Consider the following 22,784-nt stretch of genomic DNA (forward strand, 5'->3'; position numbering starts at 1 on the left):
AATGGAGGAAAACAAAAAAGCTTTGATTGATTTTGCCGCAATATTCTCACGGAACATTAAAAAATTTATTAAAATTAAGAAAATCATGGTTCAAAGGAACATAAGAGGACGCTCTGGAGCCCACCTTGCTGAGAGGGACGTCTGACCTTCCCGGGAACAACTTAAGTACATGTTAAGAACCTGTTAGAGACAAAGTGCTAGAAACATGTTAAGAACCTGTTAGGAACATGTTAAGAACATGTTAGGAACATGCTAAGAATGTGTTAGGGACATGTTAACAATGTGTTAGGGACAGAAAGTCTTAGGGACAATTCAAGAGTGTCTGGTTCATGCTTAGAACGTATTAGGGACATGACAGGGACGTTGTAGGGATATGTTAAGGACGAGTGAAGGGATATGTCAATGCTATGCAAAGGACACGTTAATATGATAAGGACGTAGTAAGAAAATGTTAAGGACATGCTGAGGAGTTAGGAACATGTTAAGGACACGCTGAGGTGTTAGGAACATGTTAAGGACACGCTGAGGTTTTAGAAACATGTTAAGGACACGCTGAAGTGTTAGGAACATGTTAAGGACACGCTGAGGTGTTAGGAACATGTTAAGGACACTCTGAGGTTTTAGAAACATGTTAAGGACACGCTGAGGTGTTAGGAACATGTTAAAGAAAGGCTGAGGTGTTAGGAACATGTTAAGGACACGCTGAGGTGTTAGGAACATGTTAAAGAAAGGCTGAGGTGTTAGGAACATGTTAAGGACACGCTGAGGTGTTAGGAACATGTTAAAGAAAGGCTGAGGTGTTAGGAACATGTTAAGGACACGCTGAGGTGTTAGGAACATGTTAAAGAAAGGCTGAGGTGTTAGGAACATGTTAAGGACACGCTGAGGTTTTAGAAACATGTTAAATAAAGGCTGAGGTGTTAGGAACATGTTAAGGACACGCTGAGGTGTTAGGAACATGTTAAGGACACGCTGAGGTGTTAGGAACATGTTAAGGACACGCTGAGGTGTTAGGAACATGTTAAAGAAAGGCTGAGGTGTTAGGAACATGTTAAGGACACGCTGAGGTGTTAGGAACATGTTAAGGACACTGAGGTTTTAGAAACATGTTAAGGGCACGCTGAGGTGTTAGGAACATGTTAAAGAAAGGCTGAGGTGTTAGGAACATGTTAAGGAAAGGCTGAGGTGTTAGGAACATGTTAAGGAAAGGCTGAGGTGTTAGGAACATGTTAAGAGTCGTGCTGGCATAAAAGCGTAGCAGAGAAAAGCATAAGGTTCCTCAACACGTGTTATCTCAACCATCAATCATCCTTCCCGTTCCCTTCCCTCCATCCCTCCCTCTTTCAATACATCAATGCTCCTTCCACTGACACTACATGTCAACAAGATTACCACTGAAGAAACCCACCTTAAGCAACCCCAACTGAAAGTACACTTTATTATTATTATTGTGAAGCGCCAAACATGTGTGGGCCACTCAGAGCAAGGAGCAGTAGAGGAAGGATCCTGCGTCCATGTGAGCCAATCAGAGCAAGGAGTGGAGGATCGATCCTCCGTCCGCGTGAAACAATCAGAGCAAAGAGTGGTGGAGGCTGCATCTTCCGTCTGATATGAGAGAGAGAGAGAGAGAGAGAGAGAGAGAGAGAGAGAGAGAAAGCTTCTCAGGCTGGAAGACCTGTCCTTGAGAGGACTGAGAAAAGTCTTCATTCAATACAGGAGACAAACACAAGGGAAGACCTTTGGTAAAGATACAAATAGGATCAGACCACAAAACGTTTTACAAAAAAAAAAAAAACGAGTTGTAGGCTCTATCCTCCGTCTGACCGTGACATACTGAGGTCCGGGGGTAGATCCCCGGTACGGGTGGAAACAATGGGATGTGCTTCCTTTGGACACCTGCTTCTTCTTGTTCTTGTTCTTCTTCTTGATTCGCTGGTACTCTCCCGGCCTGGGTCTTTTCCAGATGGTACCTGCTGTCCATCTTCATCTATCAGTATAATGAGTACCTGGGTGTTAGTCGACTGATGTGAGTCGCATCCTGGGGACAAAATTGATCTAATTTGTCCGAAATGCTCTGTATAACAAGGGGCTCTCTATGCAGTGTGCCAATGATGTCAGCTAGGCCTATATAGACTGCACATGTACTTCTTCCCTATGAGGATAGACTGAGGGCCCTGAATCTACACTCTCCCGAAAGGCGTAAAATTAGGGGGGATATGATCGAGGTGTATAAATGGAAAACAGGAATAAATAAAGGGGATGTAAATAGCGTGCTGAAAATTTCCAGCCAAGACAGGACTCGCAGCAATGGTTTCAAGTTGGAAAAATTCAGATTCATGAAGGATATAGGAAAGCACTGGTTTGGTAATAGAGTTGTGGATGAGTGGAACAAACTCCCGAGTACAGTTATTGAGGCTAAAACGTTGTGTAGTTTTAAAAATAGGTTAGATAAATACATGAGTGGGTGTGGGTGGGTGTGAGTTGGACCTGACCAGCTTGTGCTACTAGGTCTGATGCCTTGCTCCTTCCTTAAGTGGAAGTGACCTGATTAGGTTGGTCATTGGGCTAAGCCGGGGGGGGGGGGCATGGACCTGCTTCGCATGAGTCAGCAGGCCTGCTGCAGTGTTCCTTCTTTCTTATGTTCTAGAAATAAAGATTATTATTATTATTATTATTATTATTATTATTATTATTATTATTATTATTATTATTATTAAGGTATACACAGCCAGCAAGCTCTCCTCAGGTTAAACACCTTACAATCACATTCTGTACCTTAAAACTTTACTGACACCAGACTGAGGTATACTTTGGGCTGGTATAAACCTTGGTAATAAATACCGACAAGTTGGTTTAAAAAGACACGTAAGCAAACACTATAACACATTTATTAGAAAACGTTTCGGTCCTGGGACCTTGATCACTTCTAACATACAGAGGTAGAAAGACATTATATATATAGGCGGAGAGTGAGATGTGACGCACGTGACCTGAGGAATGTCATAAGAACATAAGAATGGCTACACGCAAGGGATACTTTGACTATACCTTAGGTACAGTCTTATACTCTTATTAAAATTGGAAAGTAGAGGTGGCTGGGATGAGTTGTCAAGTTGAAGAGATTGAATCAAAATGGTTTTGCCATATTAAGTGGTAAGTACCAGCAGATACTAAGTGGTATCAGCAGATACTAAGTGGTATCAGCAGATACTAAGTGGTAAGTACCAGCAGATAGTAAGTGGTAAGTACCAGCAGATAGTAAGCAGTAAGAGAGAGAGACTGATACACTCTTCCCAACCTCCAACAACCCACAACATTCACCGTAAACAAGGATGAACCAGCAAGTGCGCAACTAGTGCGTAAGTAATTAACACAAGTAAGTCCGGGCGGAACACTGTTATGCGTCACAAACCACCTGTGTGTGACGTAAAGCACATCGCTTTGATCTGCCCCCCCCCCCTCTCTCTCTCTCTCTCTCTCTCACACACACATACACACACACGCGCGCGCGCGCGCTTTTTCAAGACCCGCTTAAAGAGAATCTCGTCAATTAGCACAAATTATGGAGCAAGTTTGGCATAAGTAGCAAGTAACGAGGGCAGCCGGCAAGTAACGAAGGCAGCCGGCAAGCAACAAGGGCAGCCGGCAGGATCATGCCCACCCACCTACAAAGCGTAATTCCTACAGCCCCCGTCACTGGCTAATAAGCTCTCCAGTGCAAACCTGGTAACCAGGAGAGTGTACCCACCTAGTAAGACGTGCCTAGTTATATTCACCTGTACTCATTCAGGTATACTTGTCTGCAGATACGGACACACTGGTTTAGAAAGACACTCTAAATTTCAGTCCATTAGTCGTCAAGACTTATGGACTGAAGACATCGATCCCAGTTTGAGGGACTGATTACCTCAAACTCCTCCTCTTTTTCTTCCGTTCTTATTTGTATTGGACTTATGAAGCCAATGTGTGGCGAAACGTTTCCTCAGTAAAGATTCCTAAATGTTGTAGACTTGTACCATTCATCACAGGAAGTTCAGCAACTCGCTAAACAACAGTAGGTTAAGATTGCAGATTTTTTCATCACTTCTGAAAACCACACAGATCATACAGGTAACATAACCAGTGCGACTTTGTAAATGGTCCAAATCGGACCGAAACGTCGTCGTAAACTTTTCTCTCTCCTATGTGTGGGTTATCTGTGTATTGTTCCAGTCACGGTACTGTGCCTTTTTGTTCTGTGTAACCATTTATCGTGCATAAATCGAAATAAAAAGAGAAAACATGTCCACCCCTGAAGCACCTGGACCGGATTCATGAATTTCCTGATTTATATAGACATGGAAAATGCCAGTAGCACGAGCACTCGGTATCCACTGGAGGAACTCAGACATCAGTGGAACACCAGACACCTTACACGATATATACCTGAAAGCTGATTTTATAATCTTAATTTTTAAAGGGGTGGACGGGTAAGCTAGTGGAAGGCCTCGGTCAGATGACCAAAAGCTCCAGCTGCGGGTCATCATATGACTAAGACCCGCGTCAGGAAACACTTGTCCTGTTTCCTGACAAACCTGACCTACCCTAACTTTAACGAGTGTATATATAGCGCCTTTATAAGAACCTGCAGAGCGCTAACCGAAAATTACACACCAGTAGTTCTAACCTCGAATATTGTAAATAAAAGTAGGAACTCTTAACCTAACCTTGTAAAACACTTGTGTAAAGAGAGAGAGAGAGAGAGAGAGAGAGAGAGAGAGAGAGAGAGAGAGAGAGAGAGAGAGAGAGAGAGAGAGAGAGAGAGAGAGAGAGAGAGAGAGAGAGAGAGCAAGCAATATCTCTTGCGATATCTGCGGGTCCACGCCGGCAGGACCTGCCACCATATTTCTAGCAGAGGTTTATGGTCAATGCCCAGCAGTGACGAGGCTTTCAAGAGTAGGCTGTCAGCCAGGGAAGGTGAAGAACTGACGAGGGGTTCCAAGAAACTGTCAGCCAGGGAAAGTGAAGAAGTACTCGTCAGTTACTATTATTATAATCAAAAAGAAGCGCTAAACCACAAGGGCTATACAGCTGTACTCGTCAGTACTTCTTCACTTTCCCTGTCTCCAGGGAAAGTGAAGAAGTACTGACTTTCCAGGAGACTGTCAGCTAGGGAAGGTGAAGCACTGACAAGGGTTCCGGGAGGAGACTGTCAGCCGGCGGGAAAGGTCGTGGTACCAACAGTGATTTAAGTGCCACACGCTGGCACGCACCACTTGCTGAAGTCAAGGCTCTACACAAAATACTGCTCCCTCCTCTGCACTATTATTAAAGTCACAGGGAAACGTAGCACACTAGAGGGTCATACAGCGCCTGCAGAATGGGTGGCAATTAGGTTTCTTCTGAGGAATCAAGAGGTGTGCATCAAGAACCTTGTGAAGAAAATTCTCCAGTAAGGGGGGTATTTCTCAGCCCTCTCAGTTCACCCTCAGTCCTCCCACAAGGGGCTAGTGGACTCTTCCTTCTTTGCAAACAGCTTATGAGGAACACATGCATGTACCATAGCGTCACGAGGTACACCTTCCTCTCCTTGCTAGAGTTCCTGATCAACTATACACCGAGGTTAACGAGAGTAATTACTCTTTTCTCCATAGCAGGAAAATTAAGGGAAAACCTTCAGCCCAGTTTACCTACAAGTTGGGACTATTAGGAATTCTAGTCTATAGCTAGATAACAAGAAACCTACCCTCTTGTACTGAACACTGTTGCAATGTGAAGGAAGAGATATAAAGCTGAACTCAGCGGTTCTTTTGTGCAGAGGGCGACTTGTGGACTCTGGGCAGGGCGACAAGCTAGGCTGAATTCAGATACGAGAGCATGAACCACGTCATAAATCTCCCGCTGAGAACAAAGAAAATAATGACTTTGTGCAGTAAATTCTAAAATACTGTCACTCTCCACTAGGAAAATTAGTGTTAAAAAAAAAAACACGAGTGTATCATCGGCGGTATAATCCCGATAAGTGATTGTGTCGCGGTATGTATTCAGGTGTTATGAACAAAGTGACTCCCTATCAACGAGTGAGGACATAGCTACGCATCTGTAGCAGCCTACTCGAGCCAACGATACCGGGATATACTTCCCTTACCACAAACTAGGGGATATTGGGTCAGTTACAATACCCAGGTAAGTCCAGGCATACCCACACCTAATTACGTTAGCTGCAGCTAATAGGTAGGGGTGAGATTTGATTGTAATTACCAATAGATCCCGTGATATGTGGGTGATTCACCCAAACCCAAGTATCCTTTGGGGCAAATTGTTTTCAAAGAAAATTGTTGTTAGGTAAGACACGTATGCAACAGTTAGGTATCTTCATTTCGAAATAAAGATACCTAACTGTTGCATACGTGTTTTACCTAATAACCTGTCGGTATTTTATACCATTTTTATATTCAAGAAAATTGTTAATCAACAGCCACTGTGGAATCTGGAACGGCACCCTGAAAGGATGTCTAGGGAGAGGCTGCTGGATATCCTGCTGTTAACAGATTTTTGTTAACAGATGTTTGTTTCATGCAGAAAAGTACATATGTAACTAGTTCTCCACAAACCTTACACTGGCATTAAGTCAGGGAGTCCCTGTAGGGCGCTGGTGTGCGGTCACAAGCACCTGCAAGATGCACAAGGGTTCCTAAATGCGGGGTTTGGGTAAATTATTCCAGCCACAGTATTGATTATTTTATTCGTTATGTGCAAGACGATCAGGCTTCTATTATTACAAGTAAAGGCGAGGACTGCGAGGCTGTATCACCAGTGACTGACTACAGAATACAGCTACTAACAATCACGAGTGACTGACTACAGTAATAAAGCGTGCAAAATGTCACTAACAATTTGGGTCACCAAAGATACTGGGAGTGGTTTAGAAAGTCAATCTCCTCGACTCTTCTACCAGGAATTCTGAGGAAATTTGCAGAAACAAAAGTTTAGGAGAGGGAACTAGATAAGTTGCTGGAGGTGCCAGATAAGTCACAATGGATCCAAGTGATCACGACGTCAGGAACAAGCAAGAAAAATGGGTATGTGTGGACCAAGTGAGGTTTCTCCATGCTTTCCCTAATGCATACTTCTTTCCCTTCGTCCCTCTCTTACCACGAGTTCCTCCCTCTTTCTTTCCTACCTACTTCCTACACGTCACACAAACCCTTGTGCCTGACCGCACACCATGTATCACCAAACCACCTTACCTTCCATACACAGACACCATGCGAAAGAGATTAGAGGGGTGGGGGCCAGGTTGACACAAGAGAGGCTCCTGGACCACCACCAGCTGTGAAAACAGTAAAAAGACGTCACCAGCTGCTGCACCCCTCACACTAATGACCACCACCTGTCTCTTAGATAACCATTACCCCCTTATTCCCTCCCCACACCCTCTCCCATCTCCCCATGCAACCCTCCTCTCCCCCAAACACACCACAAGCTCCATCATCAGATTTACATGCATGTAACACAATTTACATTTTTTTTACACTACTGTGACATTTACAAATTTTCCAGTTTTTGGGAAAAGTTCTCATTTAAAGGCACTTGTAAAAAAACCAGTCCACATTTAAGAATGACAGCCATACTAAAGAGTAACATGCATGGTCGAAGGCACAACCTGCTATCAGCAGATATCAGAAATACTGTCAGAAAAAAATTAATTTTTTAAAAGATAACCTGATCACTACCTCCGCTCAGTGCCAGATCAGCCAGATTGTGGTGGCTATGTGGGCCAACCGGCGGCTAACAGCCTGGTTGACCAAGCAATCAGCAAAAAACTTTGCCTTGAGGCCGGGCTACAACAGTAGAAAACTTTTGAAAATGGTCACAGGTATATCACGGCATGTATGCTGATGACAGAATAATTACAATGGCGCCACAATAATGATGGTGATAAAAAGCCAACATTGCCAACACAGTGACGTCACTTTCAGAAGGTAGAGCAGCAGCAGTATAAGCAGTAGCAGTATAAGCAGTAGCAGTATAAGCAGTAGCAGTATAAGCAGCAGCAGTATGAGCAGCAACAGCAGCAGCAGCAGCAGCAGCAGCAGCAGCAGCAGCAGCAGCAGAAGCAGCAGCAGCAGCAGCAGAAGCAGAAGCAGCAGCAGAAGCAGCAGCAGCACCGAGCCTGAGTGAAGCATCAGTGAGTAATGGAACTCACAATAGATCACTTAACTCTGGCAATAATGTGCTTCAAAGGTTCACAGTGGCCGCTGAAACCCAATATAGCCCCGTCAATATTCTCTACAGCAAGAGGAGGAGGAGTTACAGGTGGTCCTCCAACAAGAGGTAGCTTATAACAATGAAAAACATTAATTTCAATTTTGTTTGTGACACAATACACGAGCCAGAGTCGGGACACACACGCATGACAACACAGCAGCTTAAGAACATGTAAGACAATAGCACAACTGTTGCAGCACATGTAAGGTAACACAACAGCTGCGGCACGTGCAGGGCAACACAACTGTTGCAGCACATGTAAGGTAACACAACAGCTGCGGCACGTGCAGGACAACACAACTGTTGCAGCACATGTAAGGTAACAACAGCTGCGGCACGTGCAGGGCAACACAACTGTTGCAGCACATGTAAGGTAACACAGCTGCGGCACGTGCAGGGCAACACAACTGTTGCAGCACATGTAAGGTAACACAACAGCTGCGGCACGTGCAGGGCAACATAACTGTTGCAGCACATGTAAGGCGGCAACAAAAAGCTGTGGCACGTGCAGAACAACAACGCAACTGCAGCAGGTGCAAGGTAACAACAAGTGTAGCAGCTTACGACATTCATAAAATATGAGAGTAAAATGGCACACACTCCATCATGCTGCTGGAACACTTGTGTCTACCAGAGTTCAATGTTCCTCACAACATTGCCAGAACACAGGCACACTGCTGCTGCTGCTTCACTTCACCCCCCTAACTCATTCACCCTTCCTGCCTCGCCTCGCCTATCTCCTTCCCCCCATCTCTCTCCTTCCCTGCCTCAATTATCTCTCTACCTCCCCCCCTTCTCTCTCTCTCCATCTCTCTTCCTGCCTCGCCTGTCTCACTACCCCCCGTCTCTCACTCTTCCTGCCTCACTTGTGTCCCTATCCCCCCTCTCCCCCTTTTTTTCTCACCTGTCATATCACTATCTCTCCCTGCTTCACCTGTCCTACAACCTCCACAACACCCTCACATCAAACAGAGGTAGTAAACCAAGCCATTAAGTGTCCTGTGTCCACATCTTAGACCTGGGAGCAAGCCTTCCTTTGACAATACACGACGGGAATAAAAATGTAATTAGTAGTACCTGACGACTGTATGCGAAGCTTCAAGGTGCTCGCCATGGGTAAACAACGGAGTAGGTGGTGGGTGGGTGTTCAGCGAGTAGGTGGTGGGTGGCAACAACAAAGGGAGACAGATATCGACCGTAAATTCGTGTGGAAGTGTAACTACGATCTATGACTGTCACAGTACAGTCAGCTGTAGTGTACTCTAATTAATATACAAGTATTATGAGAGAGAGTGTATAGTGGGTGTTACTGGTGCCCGAGACTACCCACCATTACGAGGGGACCAGGGGACCTTCTTAGCTTAGTGACACTAATCAGAGTCAACCATGACGATATATATATATATATATATATATATATATATATATATATATATATATATATATATATATATATATATATATATATATATATATGTCGTGCCGAATATATATATATATATATATATATATATATATATATATATATATATTTTATATATATATATACGTTTACAGTAATTTAATACTAATCAAACACAATGAAATATATTTTTTTCGTTAGGTTCAGAATGATTTTGGCGAAATTTTGCATATTATCACACCGGCCGATTCCCACCAAGGCAGGGTGGCCCGAAAAAGAAAAACTTTCACCATCATTCACTCCATCACTGTCTTGCCAGAAGGGTGCTTTACACTACAGTTTTTCAAACTGCAACATTAACACCCCTCCTTCAGAGTGCAGGCACTGTACTTCCCATCTCCAGGACTCAAGACCGGCCTGCCGGTTTCCCTGAATCCCTTCATAAATGTTACTTTGCTCACACTCCAACAGCACGTCAAGTATTAAAAACCATTTATCTCCATTCACTCCTATCAAACACGCTCACGCATGCCTGCTGGAAGTCCAAGCCCCTCGCACACAAAACCTCCTTTACCCCCTCTCTCCAACCTTTCCTAGGCCGACCCCTACCCCGCCTTCCTTCCACTACAGACTGATACACTCTTGAAGTCATTCTGTTTCGCTCCATTCTCTCTACATGTCCGAACCACCTCAACAACCCTTCCTCAGCCCTCTGGACAACAGTTTTGGTAATCCCGCACCTCCTCCTAACTTCCAAACTACGAATTCTCTGCATTATATTCACACCACACATTGCCCTCAGACATGACATCTCCACTGCCTCCAGCCTTCTCCTCGCTGCAACATTCATCACCCACGCTTCACACCCATATAAGAGCGTTGGTAAAACTATACTCTCATACATTCCCCTCTTTGCCTCCAAGGACAAAGTTCTTTGTCTCCACAGACTCCTAAGTGCACCACTCACTCTTTTTCCCTCATCAATTCTATGATTCACCTCATCTTTCATAGACCCATCCGCTGACACGTCCACTCCCAAATATCTGAATACGTTCACCTCCTCCATACTCTCTCCCTCCAATCTGATATTCAATCTTTCATCACCTAATCTTTTTGTTATCCTCATAACCTTACTCTTTCCTGTATTCACCTTTAATTTTCTTCTTTTGCACACCCTACCAAATTCATCCACCAATCTCTGCAACTTCTCTTCAGAATCTCCCAAGAGCACAGTGTCATCAGCAAAGAGCAGCTGTGACAACTCCCACTTTGTGTGTGATTCTTTATCTTTTAACTCCACGCCTCTTGCCAAGACCCTCGCATTTACTTCTCTTACAACCCCATCTATAAATATATTAAACAACCACGGTGACATCACACATCCTTGTCTAAGGCCTACTTTTACTGGGAAAAAATTTCCCTCTTTCCTACATACTCTAACTTGAGCCTCACTATCCTCGTAAAAACTCTTCACTGCTTTCAGTAACCTACCTCCTACACCATACACTTGCAACATCTGCCACATTGCCCCCCTATCCACCCTGTCATACGCCTTTTCCAAATCCATAAATGCCACAAAGACCTCTTTAGCCTTATCTAAATACTGTTCACTTATATGTTTCACTGTAAACACCTGGTCCACACACCCCCTACCTTTCCTAAAGCCTCCTTGTTCATCTGCTATCCTATTCTCCGTCTTACTCTTAATTCTTTCAATTATAACTCTACCATACACTTTACCAGGTACACTCAACAGACTTATCCCCCTATAATTTTTGCACTCTCTTTTATCCCCTTTGCCTTTATACAAAGGAACTATGCATGCTCTCTGCCAATCCCTAGGTACCTTACCCTCTTCCATACATTTATTAAATAATTGCACCAACCACTCCAAAACTATATCCCCACCTGCTTTTAACATTTCTATCTTTATCCCATCAATCCAGGCTGCCTTACCCCCTTTCATTTTACCTACTGCCTCACGAACTTCCCCCACACTCACAACTGGCTCTTCCTCACTCCTACAAGATGTTATTCCTCCTTGCCCTATACACGAAATCACAGCTTCCCTATCTTCATCAACATTTAACAACTCCTCAAAATATTCCTTCCATCTTCCCAATACCTCTAACTCTCCATTTAATAACTCTCCTCTCCTATTTTTAACTGACAAATCCATTTGTTCTCTAGGCTTCCTTAACTTGTTAATCTCACTCCGAAACTTTTTCTTATTTTCAACAAAATTTGTTGATAACATCTCACCCACTCTCTCATTTGCTCTCTTTTTACATTGCTTCACCACTCTCTTAACTTCTCTCTTTTTCTCCATATACTCTTCCCTCCTTGCATCACTTCTACTTTGTAAAAACTTCTCATATGCTATATATATATATATATATATATATATAATATATATAATATATATAATATAATATATATAATATAATATATATAATATATATAATTTATATAATATAATATATATAATATATATATATATATATATATATATATATATATATATATATATATATATATATATATATATATATATATATATATATATATATATATTGAAATTCCAAGAGCTTTCGTCATTTCTCACATTATCGAGAAACAGGTCCTTGATTATTATTATTATTATTATTATTATTATTATAATCAAAAAGAAGCGCTAAGCACAGGTCCTTGATAATGTGAGAAATCACGAAAGCACTTGAAATTTCAATTTTCTCAATGGTTGTTTTGCATCGGAGAAGAGGCATGAGATTCACTGTAGGTGTTAGGAGCCTGTATCTTCAGTATACATATGAGGCTGATGCACCTTCCCAGTATAAGGAGCATCTGTGGCGGTTGTAATCCTTGCAGACAGGTAGGTATGCTACAAGCAAGCCTCCTGTTACTTCTCCATGACAGATGCAGCCTCACCTCCACGTACGCTACAAGCAAGCCTCCTGTTACTCCTCCATGACAGATGCAGCCTCACCTCCACGTACGCTACAAGCAAGCCTCCTGTTACTCCTCCATGACAGGTGCAGCCTCACCTTTACCATCACGAGTCTGGCACTTCAACACGAGTTGTTTACACCAGCCTCTTCTGGCAACATTTGTCCACGCTTACTCAACCCACTATTAACATGGAATGTCAACACCTACCACGCCATCACCACCTTCTTCCAATGATAACACGCATCACTATCATCATCACCTGTGCTACACACATCACCACAACACCTACCACCTACTTTACACTGACAATAATACCAACTCAAACTTATCAACACCAAGATTTATTGGTAGTCCAACCAGCAGCAGGTCCACTTCCATACACCTGGTGGTGGTGACGGTGGCAGGTGGTGGCGGTGGACAGATGAAGGGTTGAGAGAGAGAGAAGGTCAGGCACTTTACAAGTGACAACCATCTACCCCTCTTCGTGTGTAACCAAAGCTCGTGAGTACAACAATTTCCTTGTAACTCGATTTTCCTAACAACTATTCTATTACACAGGCACTCGGGAATCTCTCCCTTCCAAACACACACACACACACACACACACACACACACACACACACACACACACACACACACACACACACACACACACACACAGGCAAACTTTGGCACGGGAGAGGCCAGAACAGCAAGACATTCTTGGAAATACCGGCTCGAGAGGCTAGTATCAAACACGCTGCTACACTGAAAGCTAAGAGCCGGGAACATCACCTGAAACTCTACCCTCGCACACAGAATGTATGAATTTCACACTTTCCTGAATGTAACAGACTGAGAATCCAATGCATTTATTTTCTGGAGGCCGTGGTACCCAAGTGGTACTCTCACCTGTACCCTGGTCTAGTGGTACTCTCACCTGTACCCTGGTCTAGTGGTACTCTCACCTGTACCCTGGTCTAGTGGTACTCTCACCTGTACCCTGGTCTAGTGGTACTCTCACCTGTACCCTGGTCTAGTGGTACTCTCACCTGTACCCTGGTCTAGTGGCACTCTCACCTGTACCCTGGTCTAGTGGTACTCTCACCTGTACCCTGGTCTAGTGGTACTCTCACCTGTATCCTGGTCTAGTGGTACTCTCACCTGTACCCTGGTCTAGTGGAGCTCTCACCTGTACCCTGGTCTAGTGGCACTCTCACCTGTACCCTGGTCTAGTGGTACTCTCACCTGTACCCTGGCCTAGTGGAGCTCTCACCTGTACCCTGGTCAAGTGGCACTCTCCCCCGTACCCTGGTCTAGTGGTACTCTCACCTGTACCCTGGTCTAGTGGTACTCTCACCTGTACCCTGGTCTAGTGGTACTCTCACCTGTATCCTGGTCTAGTGGTACTCTCACCTGTATCCTGGTCTAGTGGTACTCTCACCTGTACCCTGGTCTAGTGCAGCTCTCACCTGTACCCTGGTCTAGTGGCACTCTCACCTGTACTCTGGTCTAGTGGTACTCTCACCTGTACCCTGGCCTAGTGGAGCTCTCACCTGTACCCTGGTCTAGTGGTACTCTCACCTGTACCCTGGTCAAGTGGCACTCTCGCCTGTACCCTGGTCTAGTGGTACTCTCACCTGTACCCTGGTCTAGTGGAGCTCCCACACCTGTACCCTGGTCTAGTGGAGCTCTCACCTGTACCCTGGTCTAGGGGTACTCTCACCTGTACCCTGGTCTAGTGGTACTCTCACCTGTACCCTGGTCTAGTGGTACTCTCACCTGTACCCTGGTCTAGTGGTACTCTCACCTGTACCCTGGTCTAGTGGTAATCTCACCTGTACCCTGGTCTAGTGGTAATCTCACCTGTACCCTGGTCTAGTGGCACTCTCACCTGTACCCTGGTCTAGTGGTACTCTCACCTGTACCCTGGTCTAGTGGTACTCTCACCTGTACCCTGGTCTATTGGTACTCTCACATGTACCCTGGTCTAGTGGTACTCTCACCTGTACCCTGGTCTAGTGGCACTCTCACCTGTACCCTGGTCTAGTGGCACTCTCACCTGTACCCTGGTCTAGTGGTACTCTGACCTGTACCCTGGTCTAGTGGAGCTCACACACCTGTACCCTGGTCTAGTGGTACTCTCACCTGTACCCTGGTCTAGTGGTACTCTCACCTGTACCCTGGTCTAGTGGTACTCTCACCTGTACCCTGGTCTAGTGGCACTCTCACCTGTACCCTGGTCTAGTGGTACTCTCACCTGTACCCTGGTCTAGTGGTACTCTCACCTGTACCCTGGTCTAGTGGTACTCTCACCTGTACCCTGGTCTAGTGGCACTCTCACCTGTACCCTGGTCTAGTGGTACTCTCACCTGTACCCTGGTCTAGTGGTACTCTCACCTGTACCCTGGTCTAGTGGTACTCTCACCTGTACCCTGGTCTAGTGGTACTCTCACCTGTACCCTGGTCTAGTGGTACTCTCACCTGTACCCTGGTCTAGTGGTACTCTCACCTGTACCCTGGTCTAGTGGCACTCTCACCTGTACCCTGGTCTAGTGGTACTCTCACCTGTACCCTGGTCTAGTGGTACTCTCACCTGTACCCTGGTCTAGTGGCACTCTCACCTGTACCCTGGTCTAGTGGAGCTCCCACACCTGTACCCTGGTCTAGTGGAGCTCCCACACCTGTACCCTGGTCTAGTGGTACTCTCACATGTACCCTGGTCTAGTGGTATTCTCACCTGTACCCTGGTCTAGTGGTACTCTCACCTGTACCCTGGTCTAGTGGTACTCTCACCTGTACCCTGGTCTAGTGTCACTCTCACCTGTACCCTGGTCTAGTGGCACTCTCACCTGTACCCTGGTTTAGTGGTATTCTCACCTGTACCCTGGTCTAGTGGCACTCTCACCTGTACCCTGGTCTAGTGGAGCTCCCACACCTGTACCCTGGTCTAGTGGTACTCTCACCTGTACCCTGGTCTAGTGGCACTCTCACCTGTACCCTGGTTTAGTGGTACTCTCACCTGTACCCTGGTCTAGTGGCACTCTCACCTGTACCCTGGTCTAGTGGAGCTCCCACACCTGTACCCTGGTCTAGTGGTACTCTCACCTGTACCCTGGTCTAGTGGTACTCTCACCTGTACCCTGGTCTAGTGGCACTCTCACCTGTACCCTGGTTTAGTGGTACTCTCACCTGTACCCTGGTCTAGTGGCACTCTCACCTGTACCCTGGTCTAGTGGAGCTCCCACACCTGTACCCTGGTCTAGTGGTACTCTCACCTGTACCCTGGTCTAGTGGCACTCTCACCTGTACCCTGGTTTAGTGGTACTCTCACCTGTACCATGGTCTAGTGGCACTCTCACCTGTACCCTGGTCTAGTGGAGCTCACACACCTGTACCCTGGTCTAGTGGTACTCTCACCTGTACCCTGGTCTAGTGGTACTCTCACCTGTACCCTGGTCTAGTGGTACTCTCACATGTACCCTGGTCTAGTGGTACTCTCACCTGTACCCTGGTCTAGTGGTACTCTCACCTGTACCCTTGTCTAGTGGTACTCTCACCTGTACCCTGGTCTAGTGGTACTCTCACCTGTACCCTGGTCTAGTGGTACTCTCACCTGTACCCTGGTCTAGTGGCACTCTTACCTGTACCCTGGTCTAGTGGCACTCTCACCTGTACCCTGGTCTAGTGGTACTCTCACCTGTACCCTGGTCTAGTGGTACTCTCACCTGTACCCTGGTCTAGTGGTACTCTCACCTGTACCCTGGTCTAGTGGCACTCTCACCTGTACCCTAGTCTAGTGGAGCTCCCACACCTGTACCCTGGTCTAGTGGAGCTCCCACACCTGTACCCTGGTCTAGTGGTACTCTCGCATGTACCCTGGTCTAGTGGTATTCTCACCTGTACCCTGGTCTAGTGGTACTCTCACCTGTACCCTGGTCTAGTGGTACTCTCACCTGTACCCTGGTCTAGTGGTACTCTCACCTGTACCCTGGTCTAGTGGTACTCTCACCTGTACCCTGGTCTAGTGGCACTCTCACCTGTACCCTGGTCTAGTGGTACTCTCACCTGTACCCTGGTCTAGTGGTACTCTCACCTGTACCCTGGTCTAGTGGAGCTCCCACACCTGTACCCTGGTCTAGTGGAGCTCCCACACCTGTACCCTGGTCTAGTGGAGCTCTCACCTGTACCCTGGTCTAGTGGTACTCTCACCTGTACCCTGGTCTAGTGGTACTCTCACCTGTACCCTGGTCTAGTGGTACTCTCACCTGTACCCTGGTCTAGTGGTACTCTCACCTGTACCCTGGTCTAGTGGTACTCTCACCTGTACCCTGGTCTAGTGGTACTCTCACCTGTACCCTGGTCTAGTGGTACTCTCACCTGTACCCTGGTCTAGTGGTACTCTCACCTGTACCCTGGTCTAGTGGTACTCTCACCTGTACCCTGGTCTAGTGGCACTTTCACCTGTACCCTGGTCTAGTGGCACTCTCACCTGTACCCTGGTCTAGTGGCACTCTCACCTGTACCCTGGTCTAATGGAGATCCCACACCTGTACCCTGGTCTAGTGGAGCTCTCACCTGTACCCTGGTCTAGTAGTAATGTAGCGACAACAGTATAAGGTCATGTGATTCAATGCTACATTATGTGAGAGGTAACATGTGGAATAAGAGTATGGTGGAGGTCTCTAGCGTAGACTCAGTGAAAATCATTGTACCCAGGTGGTGAACTGGCATGGTTCCCACGCTCCTTGCTTCCTCGATCCTTCTTGTTAATTCTTTTCCTCTCTCTCCCTCTCGTAATGTTTTAGATATCTGACAAGAGAGTTGGTCTTGGTAATTGAGTGACGTAAGCGGGTTATTTCGCTCACTTGCTGCAGGTTTCATGCATAACCCCGGCTCCTCTGGATATCTCTCTCACTCGCTCAGACGGAGCTGTGTTATGGTAAGGTGTTGTTGTTGTTATCTGAGAGTCGTGTCTGCACTCCTCTCACTTTGTGCTTCGTGTAGCTCGCTACAATTCACCACGCCGGCTGCCTCCTGCTGTCATATATACTGTGGGTCTGCAGAACTTCTGTCTTGATGATTAAGACATGTGAAACAGCTGGGTATTTTTGTCGAAACCTTTTGCCTACACAGTAGGCTTCTTCAGTCTAATACAGAGGCAGCAGGTGTAGCAGTAAAATGACGTTGATGTAATCAGTCTATCAACCTTGGAGAAATAGTCCCTCAGCCTGGAGAAGAGTTGAGCTCCATGGACTGAACTCTTCTCCAGGCTGAGGGACTGACCACCTCAAATACTTTCTCCAATGTTACTTGACTGATTACATCATCTCCAATCCACTACTACACCTGCTACCTCTGTATTTGACTGAAGAAGCCTACTGTGTAGGCGAAACGTTTCATCGACAAAGATACCTAACTGCTGCACATGTCTTAATCATCAACTTGTCGTTATCTTATACCATTTTCAACGCAACACTTCTATGTTTGCGAAGCACACAAGTGTTATTAATGTCAGTATGTTGTTGTTATGGTATATTCTGTGGTGACACTGGATAAAGTGTCAGTGTGTTATTAATGCTGAGTCCTTGTGAGGACAGGGTCAGTACCCTGCCTCACTGCTGAGTCCTTGTGAGGACAGCGTCAGTACCCTGCCTCACTGCTGAGTCCTTGTGAGGACAGCGTCAGTACCCTGCCTCACTGCTGAGTCCTTGTGAGGACAGCGTCAGTACCCTGCCTCACTGCTGAGTCCTTGTGAGGACAGGGTCAGTACCCTGCCTCACTGCTGAGTCCTTGTGAGGACAGCGTCAGTACCCTGCCTCACTGCTCAGTCCTTGTGAGGACAGCGTCAGTACCCTGCCTCACTGCTGAGTCCTTGTGAGGACAGGGTCAGTACCCTGCCTCACTGCTGAGTCCTTGTGAGGACAGCGTCAGTACCCTGCCTCACTGCTGAGTCCTTGTGAGGACAGGATCAGTACCCTGCCTCACTGCTCAGTCCTTGTGAGGACAGCGTCAGTACCCTGCCTCACTGCTGAGTCCTTGTGAGGACAGGATCAGTACCCTGCCTCACTGCTGAGTCCTTGTGAGGACAGCGTCAGTACCCTGCCTCACTGCTGAGTCCTTGTGAGGACAGCGTCAGTACCCTGCCTCACTGCTCAGTCCTTGTGAGGACAGCGTCAGTACCCTGCCTCACTGCTGAGTCCTTGTGAGGACAGCGTCAGTACCCTGCCTCACTGCTGAGTCCTTGTGAGGACAGGATCAGTACCCTGCCTCACTGCTGAGTCCTTGTGAGGACAGCGTCAGTACCCTGCCTCACTGCTGAGTCCTTGTGAGGACAGCGTCAGTACCCTGCCTCACTGCTGAGTCCTTGTGAGGACAGGATCAGTACCCTGCCTCACTGCTGAGTCCTTGTGAGGACAGCGTCAGTACCCTGCCTCACTGCTGAGTCCTTGTGAGGACAGCGTCAGTACCCTGCCTCACTGCTGAGTCCTTGTGAGGACAGCGTCAGTACCCTGCCTCACTGCTGAGTCCTTGTGAGGACAGGATCAGTACCCTGCCTCACTGCTCAGTCCTTGTGAGGACAGCGTCAGTACCCTGCCTCACTGCTGAGTCCTTGTGAGGACAGGATCAGTACCCTGCCTCACTGCTGAGTCCTTGTGAGGACAGCGTCAGTACCCTGCCTCACTGCTGAGTCCTTGTGAGGACAGCGTCAGTACCCTGCCTCACTGCTGAGTCCTTGTGAGGACAGCGTCAGTACCCTGCCTCACTGCTGAGTCCTTGTGAGGACAGCGTCAGTACCCTGCCTCACTGCTGAGTCCTTGTGAGGACAGCGTCAGTACCCTGCCACACTGCTGAGTCCTTGTGAGGACAGCGTCAGTACCCTGCCTCACTGCTCAGTCCTTGTGAGGACAGCGTCAGTACCCTGCCTCACTGCTGAGTCCTTGTGAGGACAGGATCAGTACCCTGCCTCACTGCTGAGTCCTTGTGAGGACAGCGTCAGTACCCTGCCTCACTGCTGAGTCCTTGTGAGGACAGGGTCAGTACCCTGCCTCACTGCTCAGTCCTTGTGAGGACAGCGTCAGTACCCTGCCTCACTGCTGAGTCCTTGTGAGGACAGCGTCAGTACCCTGCCTCACTGCTGAGTCCTTGTGAGGACAGCGTCAGTACCCTGCCTCACTGCTGAGTCCTTGTGAGGACAGCGTCAGTACCCTGCCTCACTGCTGAGTCCTTGTGAGGACAGCGTCAGTACCCTGCCTCACTGCTGAGTCCTTGTGAGGACAGCGTCAGTACCCTGCCTCACTGCTCAGTCCTTGTGAGGACAGCGTCAGTACCCTGCCTCACTGCTCAGTCCTTGTGAGGACAGCGTCAGTACCCTGCCTCACTGCTGAGTCCTTGTGAGGACAGCGTCAGTACCCTGCCTCACTGCTGAGTCCTTGTGAGGACAGCGTCAGTACCCTGCCTCACTGCTGAGTCCTTGTGAGGACAGCGTCAGTACCCTGCCTCACTGCTGAGTCCTTGTGAGGACAGCGTCAGTACCCTGCCTCACTGCTGAGTCCTTGTGAGGACAGCGTCAGTACCCTGCCTCACTGCTCAGTCCTTGTGAGGACAGCGTCAGTACCCTGCCTCACTGCTGAGTCCTTGTGAGGACAGGGTCAGTACCCTGCCTCACTGCTGAGTCCTTGTGAGGACAGCGTCAGTACCCTGCCTCACTGCTGAGTCCTTGTGAGGACAGGGTCAGTACCCTGCCTCACTGCTGAGTCCTTGTGAGGACAGCGTCAGTACCCTGCCTCACTGCTGAGTCCTTGTGAGGACAGCGTCAGTACCCTGCCTCACTGCTGAGTCCTTGTGAGGACAGCGTCAGTACCCTGCCTCACTGCTCAGTCCTTGTGAGGACAGCGTCAGTACCCTGCCACACTGCTGAGTCCTTGTGAGGACAGCGTCAGTACCCTGCCTCACTGCTCAGTCCTTGTGAGGACAGCGTCAGTACCCTGCCTCACTGCTGAGTCCTTGTGAGGACAGGGTCAGTACCCTGCCTCACTGCTCAGTCCTTGTGAGGACAGCGTCAGTACCCTGCCACACTGCTGAGTCCTTGTGAGGACAGCGTCAGTACCCTGCCTCACTGCTCAGTCCTTGTGAGGACAGCGTCAGTACCCTGCCTCACTGCTCAGTCCTTGTGAGGACAGCGTCAGTACCCTGCCTCACTGCTGAGTCCTTGCGAGGACAGGGTCAGTACCCTGCCTCACTGCTCAGTCCTTGTGAGGACAGCGTCAGTACCCTGCCACACTGCTGAGTCCTTGTGAGGACAGCGTCAGTACCCTGCCTCACTGCTCAGTCCTTGTGAGGACAGCGTCAGTACCCTGCCTCACTGCTGAGTCCTTGTGAGGACAGGGTCAGTACCCTGCCTCACTGGTCAGTCCTTGTGAGGACAGCGTCAGTACCCTGCCACACTGCTGAGTCCTTGTGAGGACAGCGTCAGTACCCTGCCTCACTGCTGAGTCCTTGTGAGGAGAGCGTCAGTACCCTGCCTCACTGCTGAGTCCTTGTGAGGACAGCGTCAGTACCCTGCCTCACTGCTGAGTCCTTGTGAGGACAGCGTCAGTACCCTGCCTCACTGCTGAGTCCTTGTGAGGACAGCGTCAGTACCCTGCCTCACTGCTGAGTCCTTGTGAGGACAGCGTCAGTACCCTGCCTCACTGCTCAGTCCTTGTGAGGACAGCGTCAGTACCCTGCCACACTGCTGAGTCCTTGTGAGGACAGCGTCAGTACCCTGCCTCACTGCTCAGTCCTTGTGAGGACAGCGTCAGTACCCTGCCTCACTGCTGAGTCCTTGTGAGGACAGGGTCAGTACCCTGCCTCACTGCTCAGTCCTTGTGAGGACAGCGTCAGTACCCTGCCACACTGCTGAGTCCTTGTGAGGACAGCGTCAGTACCCTGCCTCACTGCTCAGTCCTTGTGAGGACAGCGTCAGTACCCTGCCTCACTGCTCAGTCCTTGTGAGGACAGCGTCAGTACCCTGCCTCACTGCTGAGTCCTTGCGAGGACAGGGTCAGTACCCTGCCTCACTGCTCAGTCCTTGTGAGGACAGCGTCAGTACCCTGCCACACTGCTGAGTCCTTGTGAGGACAGCGTCAGTACCCTGCCTCACTGCTCAGTCCTTGTGAGGACAGCGTCAGTACCCTGCCTCACTGCTGAGTCCTTGTGAGGACAGGGTCAGTACCCTGCCTCACTGCTCAGTCCTTGTGAGGACAGCGTCAGTACCCTGCCACACTGCTGAGTCCTTGTGAGGACAGCGTCAGTACCCTGCCTCACTGCTGAGTCCTTGTGAGGACAGCGTCAGTACCCTGCCTCACTGCTGAGTCCTTGTGAGGACAGCGTCAGTACCCTGCCTCACTGCTGAGTCCTTGTGAGGACAGCGTCAGTACCCTGCCTCACTGCTGAGTCCTTGTGAGGACAGCGTCAGTACCCTGCCTCACTGCTGAGTCCTTGTGAGGACAGCGTCAGTACCCTGCCTCACTGCTGAGTCCTTGTGAGGACAGCGTCAGTACCCTGCCTCACTGCTGAGTCCTTGTGAGGACAGCGTCAGTACCCTGCCTCACTGCTGAGTCCTTGTGAGGACAGCGTCAGTACCCTGCCTCACTGCTGAGTCCTTGTGAGGACAGCGTCAGTACCCTGCCTCACTGCTGAGTCCTTGTGAGGACAGCGTCAGTACCCTGCCTCACTGCTCAGTCCTTGTGAGGACAGCGTCAGTACCCTGCCTCACTGCTCAGTCCTTGTGAGGACAGCGTCAGTACCCTGCCTCACTGCTGAGTCCTTGTGAGGACAGCGTCAGTACCCTGCCTCACTGCTGAGTCCTTGTGAGGACAGCGTCAGTACCCTGCCTCACTGCTCAGTCCTTGTGAGGACAGCGTCAGTACCCTGCCTCACTGCTGAGTCCTTGTGAGGACAGCGTCAGTACCCTGCCTCACTGCTCAGTCCTTGTGAGGACAGCGTCAGTACCCTGCCTCACTGCTCAGTCCTTGTGAGGACAGCGTCAGTACCCTGCCTCACTGCTCAGTCCTTGTGAGGACAGCGTCAGTACCCTGCCTCACTGCTCAGTCCTTGTGAGGACAGCGTCAGTACCCTGCCTCACTGCTCAGTCCTTGTGAGGACAGCGTCAGTACCCTGCCTCACTGCTCAGTCCTTGTGAGGACAGCGTCAGTACCCT

Source organism: Cherax quadricarinatus, chromosome 5 (assembly GCF_038502225.1).
Source record: "Cherax quadricarinatus isolate ZL_2023a chromosome 5, ASM3850222v1, whole genome shotgun sequence".
In the NCBI taxonomy this organism is placed as follows: Eukaryota; Metazoa; Arthropoda; class Malacostraca; order Decapoda; family Parastacidae; genus Cherax; species Cherax quadricarinatus.